Source organism: Amblyraja radiata, chromosome 37 (assembly GCF_010909765.2).
Source record: "Amblyraja radiata isolate CabotCenter1 chromosome 37, sAmbRad1.1.pri, whole genome shotgun sequence".
Taxonomy (NCBI): Eukaryota; Metazoa; Chordata; class Chondrichthyes; order Rajiformes; family Rajidae; genus Amblyraja; species Amblyraja radiata.
This window is the reverse complement of record NC_045992.1, coordinates 14,303,981-14,320,761: the sequence shown is the minus strand read 5'-3', so window position 1 is coordinate 14,320,761 and position 16,781 is coordinate 14,303,981. Positions and strand designations below refer to the sequence as shown.

At 43.8% G+C, this 16,781-nt stretch overlaps 1 protein-coding gene across 2 annotated transcripts in view; it reads right to left on the bottom strand.

Moving 5' to 3' along the window:
* ncoa4 (nuclear receptor coactivator 4) overlaps nucleotides 1–1,864 on the bottom strand; it is a 33,267-nt gene extending 31,403 nt beyond the window's left edge. The window contains exons 1-2 of one of the 2 annotated variants that reach the window (XM_033012779.1): nucleotides 1,781–1,858; nucleotides 1,227–1,232 (exon numbers count right to left, since the gene is read on the bottom strand). The gene's annotated coding sequence lies outside the window, so the exon portion shown is untranslated. Of the gene's footprint in view, nucleotides 1–1,226; nucleotides 1,233–1,768 lie in introns of both variants that reach the window. The other variant, XM_033012778.1, reaches the window with a different exon arrangement.
* Between the last annotated feature and the right edge of the window lie 14,917 nt (nucleotides 1,865–16,781).

The window sequence follows — 16,781 nt, the reverse complement described above, 5'->3', positions numbered from 1 at the left end:
GACTTCCTTACTAATCAAGAACCTATCGATCTCCGCTTTAAAAATACCCAATGTCTTGGTCTCCACATCCGTCTGTGGCAATAAATTCCACAGCATCATCACCCTCTGGCTAAAGAAATTCCTGCTCATCTCCATTCCCAGGAAACAAGCCACATAAAACCCGCTGAACTGAAAAATCAAAAGGCAAGTCAGTTCATAAGGTTGTGTATGTTTATGCTAAATACAATTAACAGGGATCTTGCATTTTAATACAAAACAAAACCCACTGTGAGATAATATTCTCCTAAAGGATTATGTACTCAGTGATATTGTCATCATCGTCTATCACTTTTCCATAGAAGAACTCTCCACCCTTTCTGGGCTGTAACATTATAATCCTAATCCTAAAAAAGGAGAAGGCAGGAACGGAGTACTGATTGTGGATTATCAGCCATGATCACAGTGAATGGCAGTGCTGGCTGAAATGGCCTACTCCTGCACCTAGGGTCTAAAGGAATAAAGCAGGTTCAACTAGTCTGCTGGGAGTACAATTCAGTTGCTTACACACACAGCTCAGTGGGAGAGGGACCATTTGCAAGGGAGAGGGCCTGGTGAGTGGTTGAGGACAGAGGCCCAAGGACAATTTAAACATAGGATGCATCTGACACAACTTGGAACAGTGGACTTGTCAGCTGATGGCTCAAGCATGTTGATAAGGTGAGTTCTCGCATCAGACTGGCTAGATAAATATTGTATGAGAGACAAGTTTTGTTCGAGGTATTTTCCTCCTCTTTGATTTCTCTCCCTATTAATTATACAAGCATGTTAGGGGATTTTACTTTCAAGGTACAGGCCATTACACACAGATCCCTTCTCGTCTATCACTATACATTAACAATGGTGACAATTACATCACAGAGAAAATGAACAAGGAACAGGTGGGTCAAACTCCCAGTTTATGTCTAAGTTAATGTGAGACACAGGTTACTTCAACCCCCACTTCACATTAACCTATCAACAAATATAACTTGTTTTCTGCCTTGTCAAGCACCATCTACAATTTTGTTCTTCACTACTTAACAGAGTGCAGTAGCATGGCTGGACTATAACATTTGAGGAACTTAATAAACAGAACCTATATTTCCGAGAGACCCACACCCCCACAATACCAATGCCTCACCTGTCGGCCCACATGACCCTTCACCTGCCATTACCCCTTCTCTTCCACCTTCCCTCCCTCATTCTGCCGCCCACTCCCCCCTCTTCATCTCCCTCCTTCCGCCCATTCCTTACCTTCCAACTCCCCCCCCCACCCCAATCACTCACCTGGACCCTCACCTGCCCCCCCCCAATTCCACACCTGGCACTTTCTCTCCCCCTCCACTCATCCCCTGGCCCCCACCAATCACTCACCTCCCCCACTGTCACCTCCACTTCCACACACCCCTCAATTCTCACCATCTAGGGGGGGGGGGGCTATTCTTCACCTGCCTCCTTCCCCTACCCCACGATCTGTTCCCCCTTCACCCCCTCCACTCCTCACCCGGATCTACCCACCTTCCCCAGAGCCGCCGCCGCCACCACCACCACCACACCGGTCCCCCCCCGCCCCCCCCCCCCCCCCCCCCCCCGGCCCGCCCGCCCGCACCGCCATCTTTGAACCCTCCACCCGCTCCCTGCGTCCATGTCCGCAGGTTCCCCGCGGCCGGTGACAGTGCGGCTCCCACCGCGGCCACTCATCAGCCCAGCCCAGGCCCAGACCCAGACCCGCGACCACTCACTCACTTACCCGTCGTCCCGCCCGGCCGGCGCCGCTTCACCTTCAGCCTCCCGTCCGTCCGCCCTCGCCCGCCGGTACCAAGTCCCGCGAGACCCGGCAGCCACTCCGGACCCACCCACCCTGCGGAGCCTGGGGGGGTGCCAGTCTACTCACTGTAATCAATGGAGATCAACATCCTCACAATAATCAGGAAATCAGAATGTTATTACATTAATATTTTATTCAGTATTTTTACAACTAACAACCACGTTTATATCAGTACAAGTGCCTACTATAATTTTTATTCTGTTACAGGATAATAAAACTCCCCTATTGTTCCGGAATGGTTTGGCCCTCAAGTCATTTGCATTGATGACGTCGCTCCCGCTGATCCTCCCAGTCTGCCGCCCCCCAGCGTCCGGGCGGTCACGCTGCATGATGCCTCTGTTCGGTCCGCAGGGTGGTCCTGAGCCTGCAGTCCAGGTTTACAATCAGCAATGTAGAAAGGGACTGCAGATGCTGGTTTACACCGAAGATGGACACAAAGTACTGGAGTAACTCAACGGGACAGGCAGCATCTCTGAGAGAAGGAAGGGGTCGAGAGACGTTTCAGGTCGAGACCCTTCTTCAGACTGAGAGTCAGGGAGACATAGAAATATGGAATGGTAAGATGTGAAAATGAGATATCAAAGGGGACAAAGTTCAATGAAAATGTAGAATAGATCATTGTTCGCTGAGGTAAAGGTGACAACGAGGCTTACAATCCGTAAAATGTAATCAAGAGGACAGTTAAACTAGTCGGAGAACTAGGATGGGGGAGGGACAGAGAGAGAGGGAAAGCAAGGGTTACTTGCAGTTGGAATCGTTAATATTCATACCGTTGGGATGTAAGCTGCCCAAGCGAAATATGAGGGTCTGTTCCTCCAATTTGCTTTGGGCCTCACACTGACAGTGGAGGATGAAAGGTCATTATGGGAAAGGGAGGGGAGTTAAAGTGTTTAGCAACCAGGAGATCATGTAGGTCTAGGGGGTCTGAGCAGAGGTGTTCAACAAAATGATCGTGGAGCCGGCGCTTGATCTCGCCGATATATAGGAGTCCACACCTGGAACAGTGGATATAGTAGATGAGGTTGGAGGAGGTGCAAGTGAACTTATGCCTCACCTGAATAGATTGTTGAGGTTCTTGGATGGAGGAGGTATCAGGATAGGTGTTGCATCTCCTGTGGTTGCAGGGGAAAGTACCTAGGGAGGGGGTGGTTTAGATGGGAAGGGATGAGTTAACCAGGGAGTTGTAGAGGGAACAGTCTCTATGGAAAGGGATGGAGATGGCTGGTGGTGGGATCCTGTTGGAGGTGGCGAAAATGCTAGAGGATTATGTGTGGTATGCGACTTGTAAACCTACTGACTCCCACAGCTATCGAGCTCACTGTCTCCATCACAGGAGATAGACTATTGACTGGTATCTCTTATAAACCTACTCACTCCCACGGCTATCTAGGTTGCATACAGCACAGACAGACTGTGTTTCAATGAGGGGAAACACTTCGTTTGCAGTGAAAGAGAAGGTAGGGATAAGCAGAACAGAGAAAATATCTTGGACATGGTGAGACAAAATGAGTACATGGGGCAGTTAGCATCAGATTATTCTGCTTTAACTTTGTCATGATTTGGAAGCAAAAGCCCACCCTAAACGGAAGAAGAAGTATACTATTTTACAAACAATTGATAATGATGAGGCAAATTTCCATTCTGCAGATTTGTCAATCATAGTCATTTTGAGAGAAATTCATCCCTAACATATGAGAGGTCATTGCAAGAGTCTGATAACAGCAGGGGAAAATTTGTTCTTGATTGGATGCATTGGGCAGGCACATGAGAGATGACATTTACACGGAGAAATGAAAATTGTCACAATTTTGGAAGAAGTATGAGGAGACCTAATAAAGTTTAAAGGGCAAATTTTTTAGATCTGGAGATAGAGATAGGTAGACAAAATGCTGGAGAAACTCAGCGGTCAGGCAGCATTTCTCCAGCATTTTTGTCATGCTGCCTCACCCGCTGAGTTTCTCCAGCATTTTTGCTACCTTCGATTTTCCAGCATAACTCAGCGGGCCAGGCAGCATCTCTGGAGAGAAGGAATTCCTTTTCTCCAAGATGATGCCTGTCCCACTGAGTTACTCCAGCATTTTGTGTCTATCTTCGGTTTAAACCAACATCTGCAGTTCCTTCTTACACAAACTCCATACAGTGAGTAGCAGGGGTCAGGATCAAACCTGGATCTCTGGCGCTGTGAGGCAGCAGCTCTACCAGCTGCGTCACTGTGCCACCCTGACCTCTCCATGGTATTTCAGGGCTCTCGCTTAACTTTTTTTCCTTGTTGCCAGCCGGGCAACCTTGGCAGCTTTTTAAGTTGCCAAATAACAGTTTAGGTGGTCATTTAAGATGGCTTGCATGACGCGTGCTCAGACGAAGTGCGAAGTTACCAGTCGGAATTATGCTCAATGAGGCATTCACATAGTATTTCTGCTTCAAATAAAGTCACAAACTAACATATTCACCAATCAAGACATGATATACACCACAATGACATGCAGCAAAATTATAATATGGTATCGCAACTCTTTTTACACACTGCAATTAATGCAATTTTTATTATTTCTTTCCACTTCCAAACAAAAATGTGATTGGATTATTCAGCATATGATCAACCTGTGTCAATAAATCCTGGACCATGGTAACATATATGCTTAACCATGCACACTACAGATTGATGCAAGCATGTTTTCTGTGAAGGACCAAAAATTATCATGACATGGCCATAGCATGGGTCGTTATTGCTATTGGTACAGAAACACTCTCGCTTCCCACATAATTTATCCACAACAAAATATACAGGTTGCAAGGAATTTTCTAAAGGCATTTTATGATAATAGCTGTTAAAACTGACTATACCCATCTGACATTACACTAACTAACAAGAGATGGCCAAAGGACATAAATGCAGCAAATGTTTGGTAATATATTTAAAGGTATCAAGACACCACATTACCGGACATTCAGATTAGATGTATGTGGCAATGAAGATACCCAGTTTGTAAGCACCATTTAAAAAAAAAAAATTGCCCCCTGTTTTTTAAGAGAATACTTAACAATATCCCGGAATGTACACAACAAAACTTAATAATCGGTGGAGACTTAAATTGTACATTGGATGCTTATTTGGATAGATCATCAACTCAAAGAAAACTAAAATCCCAATCAAGTGAATTTCTAAACTCATATATTAATACTACCAACATTAAGGATGTTTGGAGAATTGAAAACCCATCGGGTCGAGAATATCATTTTACTCACCAGTACATAAAACCTACTCAAGGATAGATTATTTTTTAGTAGACTCAAAACTTATCCCATTTACCTATAACTCGCAATATCATAATATCATAATCTCAGACCATGCTCCACTAACATTTATGATTAAACTAAACGGAATGGTAGAGACACAGCCACAATGGAGACTTAATCCCCAAATCTTAAAAGAAAAGGTATGTAATGAATACCTCGTAAAACAGATTAATATGTTTTTTGAGGCTAATGATAGCCCTGAAATCTCTGCCTCCCTTCTTTGGGAAACATTTAAACCATTTGTGCGTGGAGCATTAATCTCTTCTCAATCATTTCTTAACAAAGAGAATAGGGCCAAACAACAGAAATTGGAAATGGAAATAATGCAATTAGACATAGAAAATGCAGCAGCACCATCCATGATAAAACACAATAAAATTGCAGTACTGAAATATAAATTGAACAAGATATACTCAGACCAAGTTATAAAACTCTATCAACATACAAAACAATTAAATTTTGAATTTGGTGATAAACCACAAAAACTATTAGCGCGACAACTTCGTAAACTGGACGGGGAAAAAACAATTTACAAAATTAGAACAGACAAGGGAGAAACACTAACACTGCCTAAAGATATTAATGATAGATTTTTACAAACTATCAAAAATTGTACTCATCTAAAATGACAGAACAATCAGCAGGAATGGAAACATTTCTACAGAAATGTAAGCTTGTGGGTTTAGATCAGAAAGAGAGAGAATCACTAGGTGCTGAAATTACGATAAAAGACATCGAAGAGTCAATTAAATCTTTAAAAAAAATGGAAAGGCTGCAGGTCCTGATGGTCTAAGTTCTGAATTTTATAAAACATTTTATGACCTGGTTTCTCCACGCCTACAGACACTGTACAAATATGCTTACACTCAACAGAAACTTCCAGAAACTCTAAATGAATCTACAATCATACTCATACCAAAAACAGATAAGGATCTTGAAGACCCAGGTTCATATAGAGCAATAGCCCTTTTAAATACTGATCAGAAAATACTAACTAAAATTCTATCTCATAGATTGAGCTTAGTGATTAACAAATTAATACACCCCGACCAAACAGGTTTTATTCCAAAACGTTATTCATTTTATAATCTGAGAAGACTATTCAATATTATATACTCCAATAGAATTCCTAATGCAGATCTAGCAATTATTTCGTTAGATGCTGAAAAAGCATTTGACCAGGTTGAATGGCCATATTTATTTTCGGTGATGGAAAAATTTCAATTGGGAGAGAAGTACTGTACATGGGTTAAATTGTTATACTCTAATCCAACAGCTAGAATATTAACAAACCAAATGTTATCAACTAAATTTAACCTCTCTAGAGGTTGTAGACATGGATGTTCACTATCCCCACTATTATTTGCTCTTGCAATCGAACCCTTAGCAGAAAGCGTTAGAACCCATACAGGAATATACGGATATAACACTAGAGAAACAAGGAATAAAATTTCCTTATATGCAGATGATGCACTAATATATATTACAAAGTTAGAAACTAGTATTCCAAATCTATTAAATTTAATAACTCAATTTGGTCAGTTCTCAGGATATAGAATTAATTGGAATAAAAGTGAAATCATGCCAATAACAAAACTCAATCTACATACATTACAACAATCCCCTTTTAAAATAGTTAAAGATAAATTTAAATACAGGTACTTAGGAATCTATGTAACTAAGACATATTCCTCTTTATTTAAACTAAATTTTCCACCCTTACTGAATAAACTACACAAGAATATTCAATACTGGAAAACACTTCCCATTTCAATGCTTGGTAGAATTAATGCTATAAAAATGATCTTCTTACCGCAACTACTGTACCTATTTCAATTAATCCCGATATATATCCCAAAAACTTTTTTCAAAAAAGTCGACTCCATTGTTACAAGTTTTATCTGGGATTATAAAAATCATAGAATAAGTAAAAAACATTTATGTAAGTCAAAGATAAATGGAGGTTTGGCTTTGCCAAATGTCTTGTTTTATTTTTGGGCAGTCTATATTAAAAACATGAATTTCTGGCTGGAAGAACTGGATCAACAACCAGATTGGTTAAGGATGAAAAAGGAAGACTGTTTACCTTTTGAAATTGGACCGATCATATTTGCTACCACAAAACTGCACAAAAAAACCTATAAGGAGAACCCCATAATACATAGTGGAATAAGAATTTGGAAACAATTAAAAAAAGCTTTAAAATTGAATAATATACCACTATGCCTTCCCATTGTAAATAATCCCTTATTCAAACCATCCTTTTTGGATAAGGGTTTCACACAATGGAAAAATTATGGAATTAAAAAGATTGGACATCTTTATGGGAAAGGCACTTTTCTTTCATTTCAGGAGTTACAACAGAATCATGGACTGCACTCAAATAATTTCTTCAGATATCTACAAATTAGAGATTATGTTAAATCTAACGCACAAGTCTACAGGACTAGGGAACCAGAAATCCTTGATGAATGTTTGAACAAGCATCCTAACACTGAAAAATGAATAGCTTATATTTATAACACCCTCCTAAACAACGAGGTACCACCGACGGAACCATATAGACACACATGGGAAAATGAATTAGGTCATCCTATAACGAAAGATCTGTGGGACGAAAGTTTACAACATATACATCAATGTTCGTTAAATGCCAGACATGCTTTAATACAATTTAAAGTCTCACATAGATTACACTACTCTAAAATAAAACTAAATAGAATCTTCCCACAAATCTCTCCTATTTGTGATAAATGTCTACATCTAGATGCTAATTTAACACATACGTTTGCAAATTGTATAAAAATTAAACATTTCTGGACTGATATTTTTGAAATAATTTCAGAAGTTATTAATACAAAACTGGATCCAAACTCAAAATTAATAATACTTGGAATATCAGAGCAAAGTTTAACACTCACAACAAGCCAAAGAAATTTCCTCGACTACAGTATAAAAACCTGGAAAAAATTAATATTAAAATTTTGGAAAGGCCCTACGACCCCCACAATTAAAATGTGGATTGTGGAAATGTCGGAGACCCTATATCTAGAAAGAATTAGACTTGTCTTAATGGACAAACAAGAAACTTTTGATAAAATATGGGCTCCATTCATTAATTATCTGACGGGATAGATTGGCCCGGCACGAAAACCCAACTGAAACTTGAACTCAGGATTAGATGAAAAGTCATACTTTATAATCTACGAACCTATCTCCAATGACGTATTATAAGTAATCCATTCCACCTTTTTTGTTTTTTTTGATATTTGTAACTTTTCTCTCTCTTTCTCTATATAAAAAAAAAAAACACTAGAAGTAATAATAATAATAATGGATGAGATTTATATAGCGCCTTTCTAATACTCAAGGCGCTTTACATCGCATTATTCATTCACTCCTCAGTCACACTCGGTGGTGGTAAGCTACTTCTGTAGCCACAGCTGCCCTGGGGCAGACTGACGGAAGCGTGGCTGCCATTCTGCGCCTACGGCCCCTCCGACCTCCACCAATCACTCACACACATTCACACACAGGCAAAGGTGGGTGAAGTGTCTTGCCCAAGGACACAACGACAGTATGCACTCCAAGCGGGATTCGAACCGGCTACCTTCCGGTCGCCAGGTACAAGGTACAAGGTAGAAGTAGAAGTAATCGACAATTGAAAATTTTAATAATGTATGATTGATGTATATGAAAAGTTTTTTTACTATAATATGCAACTATACTTTATAATATGTCTACTAATAAAAAATATATTTTTTTAAATTAAAATTTTTTTTTTAAATTGTTGATAAATGCTTTTTCCATCATTCCCACTGCAGAATTAACGTTAAAATTTCAACTAAAATATCTCCTGACCAAATTTGTGATGTATATGACTGACTAGAAGTAAAACCTGGATAAATCCAACGTATTGTTTCTCATTAAATAACTACAGTACTGATACTCCATATTAAGAGCATTGATTTGCAGTTAAAATGAATTCTGTAATAACGTGTCAGTGACAATCGAACACTGCGGTTTTGATGTTTCACATGTTCACAATTTAATTAATCCATCTTTATGGATTAAAACAAATAAAAACAGTGGGAATTAAAACATATTTGATCGCATTCCGTTATCAAACATAGTCAATGTTAGCTCTGAAGACATTTCCAGCACAATAGGGTCGGGAAGGGAGGGGGGTGTATGAATCAGTGCAGGATGGATAGATGGTGGTGGGGGGGGGGGGGCTTGAGAAGACAATCGGTGCGGATTGGATGGATTGAGGCAGGGGAATTAGTGCGTGTTGGTTGGACTAGGTAACATTGTGAGGGGAGAGCGCGGGGGATGTCAGTGGGGTTGAATGGGGGGGATCTGTGCAGGATGGATGGGGGGAGAAGTGCAGGATGGATGGGGGAGAAGTGCAGGATGGATGGGAAGGGGGGTCAGTACAGGATGAATTGGGGGACCAGTGTAGGCAAGTGGCAAGAGAATGGGGAGTGGCAAGAGAATCAATGCGAGGTGGCTAGGGAGATCAGTGCAGGATGAATAGATGGGGGGGGAGTGGGGAGCACAGGGGATGTCAGTGAGGACTGAATAGAGGCAGGAATGGGGATCAGTGCGGGATGGAGAGGAGGGGTCTCAGGATAAGGGGAGTGGAGGGGGCGTACGAGAGAGAGAGAGAGAGAGAGAGAGAGAGAGGGGAAGGGGCAGAGGAGGTGGGAAGGAAGGCCAGCGCTCCTCGGACAACATCTGTCAGGCACGGAAATCGCAACCAAAATATGGAGGGGACCGCGGACAGAATATCTTGGCACACTCACACACACGCGCGAGGCTTCTGTGAACGGTAATTTCAGCTCAATCCAGCGCTAAATGCAGCTCAACTGCCTGTCTCGCCTACAGCCCCGTCTCAATCCAGACATGGCTGTTGGTTAACCTGGCGGGACAGGCAGAGTGAGCTGGGTTTTGCGCTGGCTGTGGGCCTGGGGGCACTGCGCCCGTCTGACTCCCGACGCCTCTGGCCACCCCCGGGCGTGTGGAGGCTCTCGGGTGGGTGGGGGGATGGTCCAGTGGCGGTTCGGCAGCGATTGCAGTGCCGGAGAGCCGGGATCGATCCTGGCTGCGGTGCAGGGCTGCCGAGAGTGTTTTGGCTCGTCTCCCTCCTCCAATCACCCCCTACCCCTACTCTACTCCCGCCTCTGACCGACACCTCCCTCCTCCAAGGGTTTGTTTTGAAAGCGCCGTTGGCGGAGTGGCAGCAGCGGCCGTTATCTGGCCGGGCGGGGTGCGGGAGGAGGAGGAGATGGGGCAGTCGCCGTCGCCGCTGCTGCTGTGCGGGGCCCGTTATTCGTACCGACCCTCCGTCACGCCACACTTTCCCAAAACCGTCGCCGACACAAAACGTCACGTTCCTTTTCTCCAGAGATGCTGCAGGACCCGTGGAGTTACTCCAGTTTCTTGTGTCTATCTTTGGTATAAACCAAGTTGCCAAGCCGGGCAAAATGATTCGACATTTTGAGTGGTCAGTGGCACCCGGGCAACCGTTAATTTCGAGCCCTGTATTTGCATGGGATACAACACAACACTGCTCCCCTGAGATTGAATTCCTTTGTTTGATCATCAGACCATTCTACTTACCAAGAGAATTCTCATCTGTTGTGTTAATTGGCGTCTACGTTCCACCCGATGCTAATGCTAACACGGCTATGGATATTTTATCACATCGCATTTCCTCCATGGAAAGCTCGCATCCGGACTCCATCATTATAGCCTTGGGCGATTTCAACCACAGCTGTCTAACAAAAGAACTCCCTAACTACACTCAGCAAGTTACATGCCCGAGCAGAGAAAACAATACATTGGATCATTGTTACACTAACATCACTGGCGCTTACCGTGCCTTTCCTCATGCTCCACTGGGTAGATCCGATCATGTAATGCTGCTGCTCATCCCCGCATACAAACAAAAACTGAAATCCATCATGCCCAAAACAATAACCGTTAAGTCCTGGTCAGAGGATGTCATCGAAACGTTAAGGGGATGTTTTGAATGTACTGACTGGGACCTCTTCCTCGACGTATCCGGCAACAACATCGACGTGTACACTGACGTGGTGACGTCATACGTCCGCTACTGTGAAGAACTGTGCGTCCCCTACAAAACTGTCACAATACCCAGCAATGGTAAACCCTGGTTCAACAAGCACATACAACTTCTTCGCAAAAAGAAAAATGCAGCCTACACCAACGGTAACAAGGTTCAGTATAAATCAGCAAAATATGAACTCAGGTCTGCAATTCGGAAAGCAAAATTAGCTTATTCAAACAAATTGGAACAACAACTCAAAACCCACAATTCAAGAGAAGTCTGGAAACATCTACAGAAGATGACGGACTACAAAAAACGTCCTGTTCCCATCCCAGACGAGGATCCGGATTTACCGGAAAAATTGAACACTTTTTATGCACGTTTTGATAATGCCACCCCGCCATCCATGCCTCCCCCCCCCACCTAACTCAGCACCATTCACCATCTCTGAGGAGGTGGTTAGGGCGGCCTTCAAAAATCTTAATAAAAGAAAAGCGGCAGGGCCTGACAACCTCAGCCCCGCTGCTCTCAACCACTGTGCAGCTCAGCTGGCCCCTGTGTTCACCTCCATCTTTAACACCTCCCTCAGCCAATGTAGAGTCCCGCAGTGTTTTAAATCATCCATTATCATCCCTGTGCCCAAGTCCTCCAAGGTGAGCTGCCTGAACGATTATAGACCTGTGGCATTAACATCAGTCGCCATGAAGGCCTTTGAGCACATAGTCCTCACCCATCTGAAAACTCACACTGCCCCCATCATGGACCCTTTCCAATTTGCATATAGGGCCAACCGGTCTGTTGAGGATGCTATCAACTTAGCTCTTCACTATTCCCTTCATCATCTGGAATCACCGAACACATATGCACGCATCCTGTTTATAGATTTTAGCTCGGCCTTTAATACTATACACCCGATTAAACTCTACAATAAAATGTTGGACATGAGCATTCACCCAGCCATGTGCCATTGGATTCTACACTTTCTAACAAACAGACAGCAAAGAGTCAAGGTGGGTGAAAAACTCTCCAGCCCTTTGACTCTCAACATAGGAGCCCCCCAAGGGTGCGTTCTGTCACCCCAGCTCTTCTCACTTTACACCAACAACCTCACATCCCAATGCAGCTCAGTTAAAATTTTTAAATATGCAGACGACACAACAATAATTGGCCTTATCTCAGACAACAAAGAATCACAATACCATCTAACAGTCGATAGCGCAGTCAAATGGTGCGCAGACAACCTCCAGCTTAATACTTCAAAAACCTTAGAAATCATCATAGATTTCAGACGCAATCAAAACCACAAACCCCCGGTCCATGTCAACTCTCACCCCATAACCTCCACGAACTCATTTAAGTTTCTAGGCACCTATATCTCCAATAATCTAAAATGGCACATCAATGCAGACCACGTCATCAAGAAAGGTCAACAACGCCTATATTTCCTCAGACAGCTCAAAAAGTTCAGAGTCGATAAACACCTCCTGGTCCGTTTCTATCAATCAATCATTGAAAGCATCATCACCTCCTCAATCACAATCTGGTACGGTAACACCGATAGTCACTCACTACACAGAATACAACGCATTGTCTCCAAGGCCTCCAGGATCATCAACTCCCCCCTCCCCTCAATCCATTCCAGTTATCTCCAACGTACCTCAAAACGAGCAAAAAAGATCATCTCGGACCATTCCCATCCAGCAAATCACCTTTTTCAGTCTCTCCCTTCGGGGAGGCGCCTCAGGTCACTTGCTACTAAAACCACCCGCTTTAAAAACAGTTTCTTCCCCTCAGCAATAAGAACTCTCAATTCCGTCCAATAATCAGACAATAATATGACTTTGATGTATACAGTGTCTTGTCTATGGTCTTTGTTTGTTTTTTTGCACTATGTATTGTTGGTGAGATTTGTGATTTGTGATGTGGTATGGATGCACTTTATTACGGTGATCTGTGTTATTAGTGGTATGTAACAAAAGCAGTGTACCATCATGTACCGAACCCAAATACCACCAACCCTGGTTGCGTGGCAATTAAAGATTCTATTCTATTCTATTCATATGCAAACTCTTTGCAGTTGTTCCCTGCCTGCCTTTCATCAGAATGTGTTCAAATTTAGCAGGCAGGGGGCAACAGCTAGAATGTAGAAACAAAGAACTGCGGATGCTGATTTATACCAAAGATAGACACAAATTGCTGCAGTATCTCAATGGGTCAGGCAACCTCCGTGGAGAAAAAAGAGAGGTGACGTTTCGGGTTGGGACCCTCCTTCAGACTGAAAGCAGGTGATGGGAGTGGGAGGGAAGAACTGGAGGCGAGGAAAGATCAAGACAAATCAGGGCCACAACAAATGACCTCAGGCAGGATGGTGCCCTGGTAGACCCATTGTTGGCTGCGGAAGGTGTGATCTCAAGAGGGATACAATGTGGTGAACTGTGGAACTGGTTGAACGACTAGCATGGAGGAAGGGGGCAAGGGAGGAGCGTGTTAGTAGAAGTTATTTAAAATTAGAGAATTCAACATTCATACCGCAGGGTTGTAAGCTACCCAAGTGAAATAGGAGATGCTAATTTTCCAATTTGCTTGTGACCTCATTCTGGCAAAGGAAAAGGCTCAGGAAGGAAAGGTCAATGTGAGAATGGGAAGGGGAATTGAAATGGTTGGCAACCGGGAGATGGCGTAGACCTAGATGAACCAGCTGTTCTCTGCAAACTGCAGGAATCTACACACATGAAACCACAGGGATCGACACGCATGGTTTCAATTTTGACAACATTCCTTTTCTGCACCAACTGCTCTGAAAGCATTGGTTGATTAGCAACACGCTTTGCCAACTTTCTCAGCATAGCAACCAGAAAATCTTTTTGAAATATAGAGATGTTTTACGTGAAGTTTCATGTTTGTGAGTTGGGACGTCGCTCACTGAGATAATGTGCAGCCCGTGAATAAAGATCGTCATCTTGCAGTTTCGGCCAAATTCAAAGTGCGATTCCTTTATGTTGGTTTGGTTTCCAGTCACTGGATCCCCATGTTGATGGGACAAATTCCAGACCCCATTCTGGCAGAATTGTTATAACCAGAAGCTGAGTCTAACTAGAGAGCGGTCTTGAGCTACTATCTACCTCATTAAAGACCCTCAGACTATCTTTAATCAGACTTTACAATACGATAGAACTTCATTTATCCCAGCAGGGAAATTGATCTGCCAACAGTCATAAAAGCACAAAATAAATGAAACATGATATTAAAGTGGAAAGGATTGGGGATGTGCAAAGATTGGGGAGGGTGGTGGGGGGGGGGGAGGGTCAGTCTCAGTCTCAGTTTACCCCACGACAGAAGGGGGAGGGGTTGTACAGATTGATAGCCACAGGGAAGAAGGATCTCCTGTGGCGTTCTGTCCTGCATCTTGGTGGAACCAGTCTGTAGGTGAAGGTACTCCTCAGGTTGACCAGTGTGTCATGGACTTTACCTTGCACTGAACGTTATTCCCTTCATCAAGGTGGTCGGCTCGATTGTATATATGTATAGGCTTTCCGCTGACTGTTTGGCACACAATAATGCTTTGTGTCTATCTTATACACAAGTACAATCAGATTAAAGCTTGGCCCAATGAGTCCATAATGACCAGCGTAATGTCCCAGATAGGACAATGAAATTCTTGAAGCAAAGCAAGAATTTCATTGTCCTATCTGGGCCACATGACAATAAACTATCTTGAATCTTGATCCCCGCACATTAACAATATTCTACAGGCACAAGGGACAATTTTACATTCTTACCATGCCAATTAACCTACAGACCTGTATTTCTTTGGAGTGTGGGAGGAATCCAAAGATCTCGGAGAAAACTGACAGACCACGGGGAGAACGTACAAACTGTGGACCCGACGTCATCCACACAATAACCTCACATGAGATGGCCCTTTATTGCACAATGTATTGCTCCAACTTGTGCTCTCTCATTTTCTCATTTTTCTGCGCAGCAAGTTAGATTTTTATGGGTCAATAAAATGGAAGAAACTTATAGCACAAAGTACAGTCATCTCATGAAGACACAGACCAGAGCTCTGCCCAGCAGTCCCAATAGCACAATGAATGATTTTCTCTCCCGCCCTTAGGGCTATTGTAACACAATGATTACATCAGCTGACTAGTATTCAGATTCATGAACGCACAGCAGTTGGAAAATTAGATACTTTTCCATACAGCCAGGAAGTTACTGCACCATTGTAAAATAAATTCTCATTTACTGATTTTTTTTAGAGATACAGCAGGGAAACAGGTAGTTTGGCCCACCGAGTCCACACCAACCCTTGATGATCAACCGTTCACACTAGTTCTTTGTTGTCCCACTATTTTATCCGTGGACGCATTGGTAATCATTTTCCAATCTACCTATATTCTATTCTTCTATCTATATTCTATTCTATTCTATTCCATCTATATTACATAACTAAAACTCTGATCTTGTTATCTTCCGGTTTGGCAGTCTTTCTATTTGTGCAAAAACGGTTAGCGATAGCAGTACGATTTTTCGCCAGTTCACTCACCGTTCTCCTGTGCTGCCGTTGCACCAAGTTTTGTTCTGATCGGTTGAATGTCGTAAAAGTTGGCAAGGTTTAAAAATCTTAAAAACCGTGCATGCGCAGATCGATCACTTCTCCTGCCAGTCAGCGCCGCGCAGAGTAGTCTCTTCCCCTGTCACTCCCCGGGATGGTCCGCCCCTTCCTACGCCATCGCGTCTTTACTGGAGCTGAGGATATCTAGCGGAGGTTTCCAACCGGACTTTTGGAGGGACCCAAAGCAGCCCAGCCCCGACCAGCCCAGCCCCGAACAGCCCAGCCCAGCCCCGAGCAGCCCAGTCCCGAGCAGCCCAGCCCAGCCCCGAACAGCCCAGCCCAGCCCCGAGCAGCCCAGCCCCAAGCAGCCTAACTCTGTTGCTCTCCTTAAATGATCACCTTTTGTATTAACCCAGATCCCAAGGACAGTGCAGCTACAAAACAGGCCCTTCAGCCCACCAAGTCCATGCTGACCATCAATCACCTGTTCAAACGAGTTCTATGTTATCCCACTTTCTCATCCACTCCCTACACACGAGAGGCAATTTGCAGAAGCCAATTAACTTACAAACCTCTTCGGGATGTGGAAGGAAACTGGAGCACCCGGAGGAAATCAACGCGATTAGAGGGAGAATGTACAAATTCCACACAGACAGCACCGAGGTTGGGATCGAACCCAGGTCTCTGGTGCTGTGATTCCCCAAGACCCGGTGGCTGGATGAAGGACCCGGCGGGCCGCGCCTGCAGGGGGAGGGTGTTGCCTGGAAGTCGCCAAGGAGGAGGGAGCCGCTGGCAATGACGGTGCGAGGAGTGGGCTGGTGGAAGAGGGACTGGGGTGTTGCCTTCAAGGTTGCAGGAGGTGCCCCGGGTCACAGAGGTGGTCAGGCGGGTGAGGAAAGAGGAGGAGAGGGACATCGGTTGGTGGACTGAACCGGTCGAGGGCGACGAAGGAGGCCCTGTAGCAGCTTTGGGAACCGCTCCAGTGCATCGATCGCATGGACCAGTCT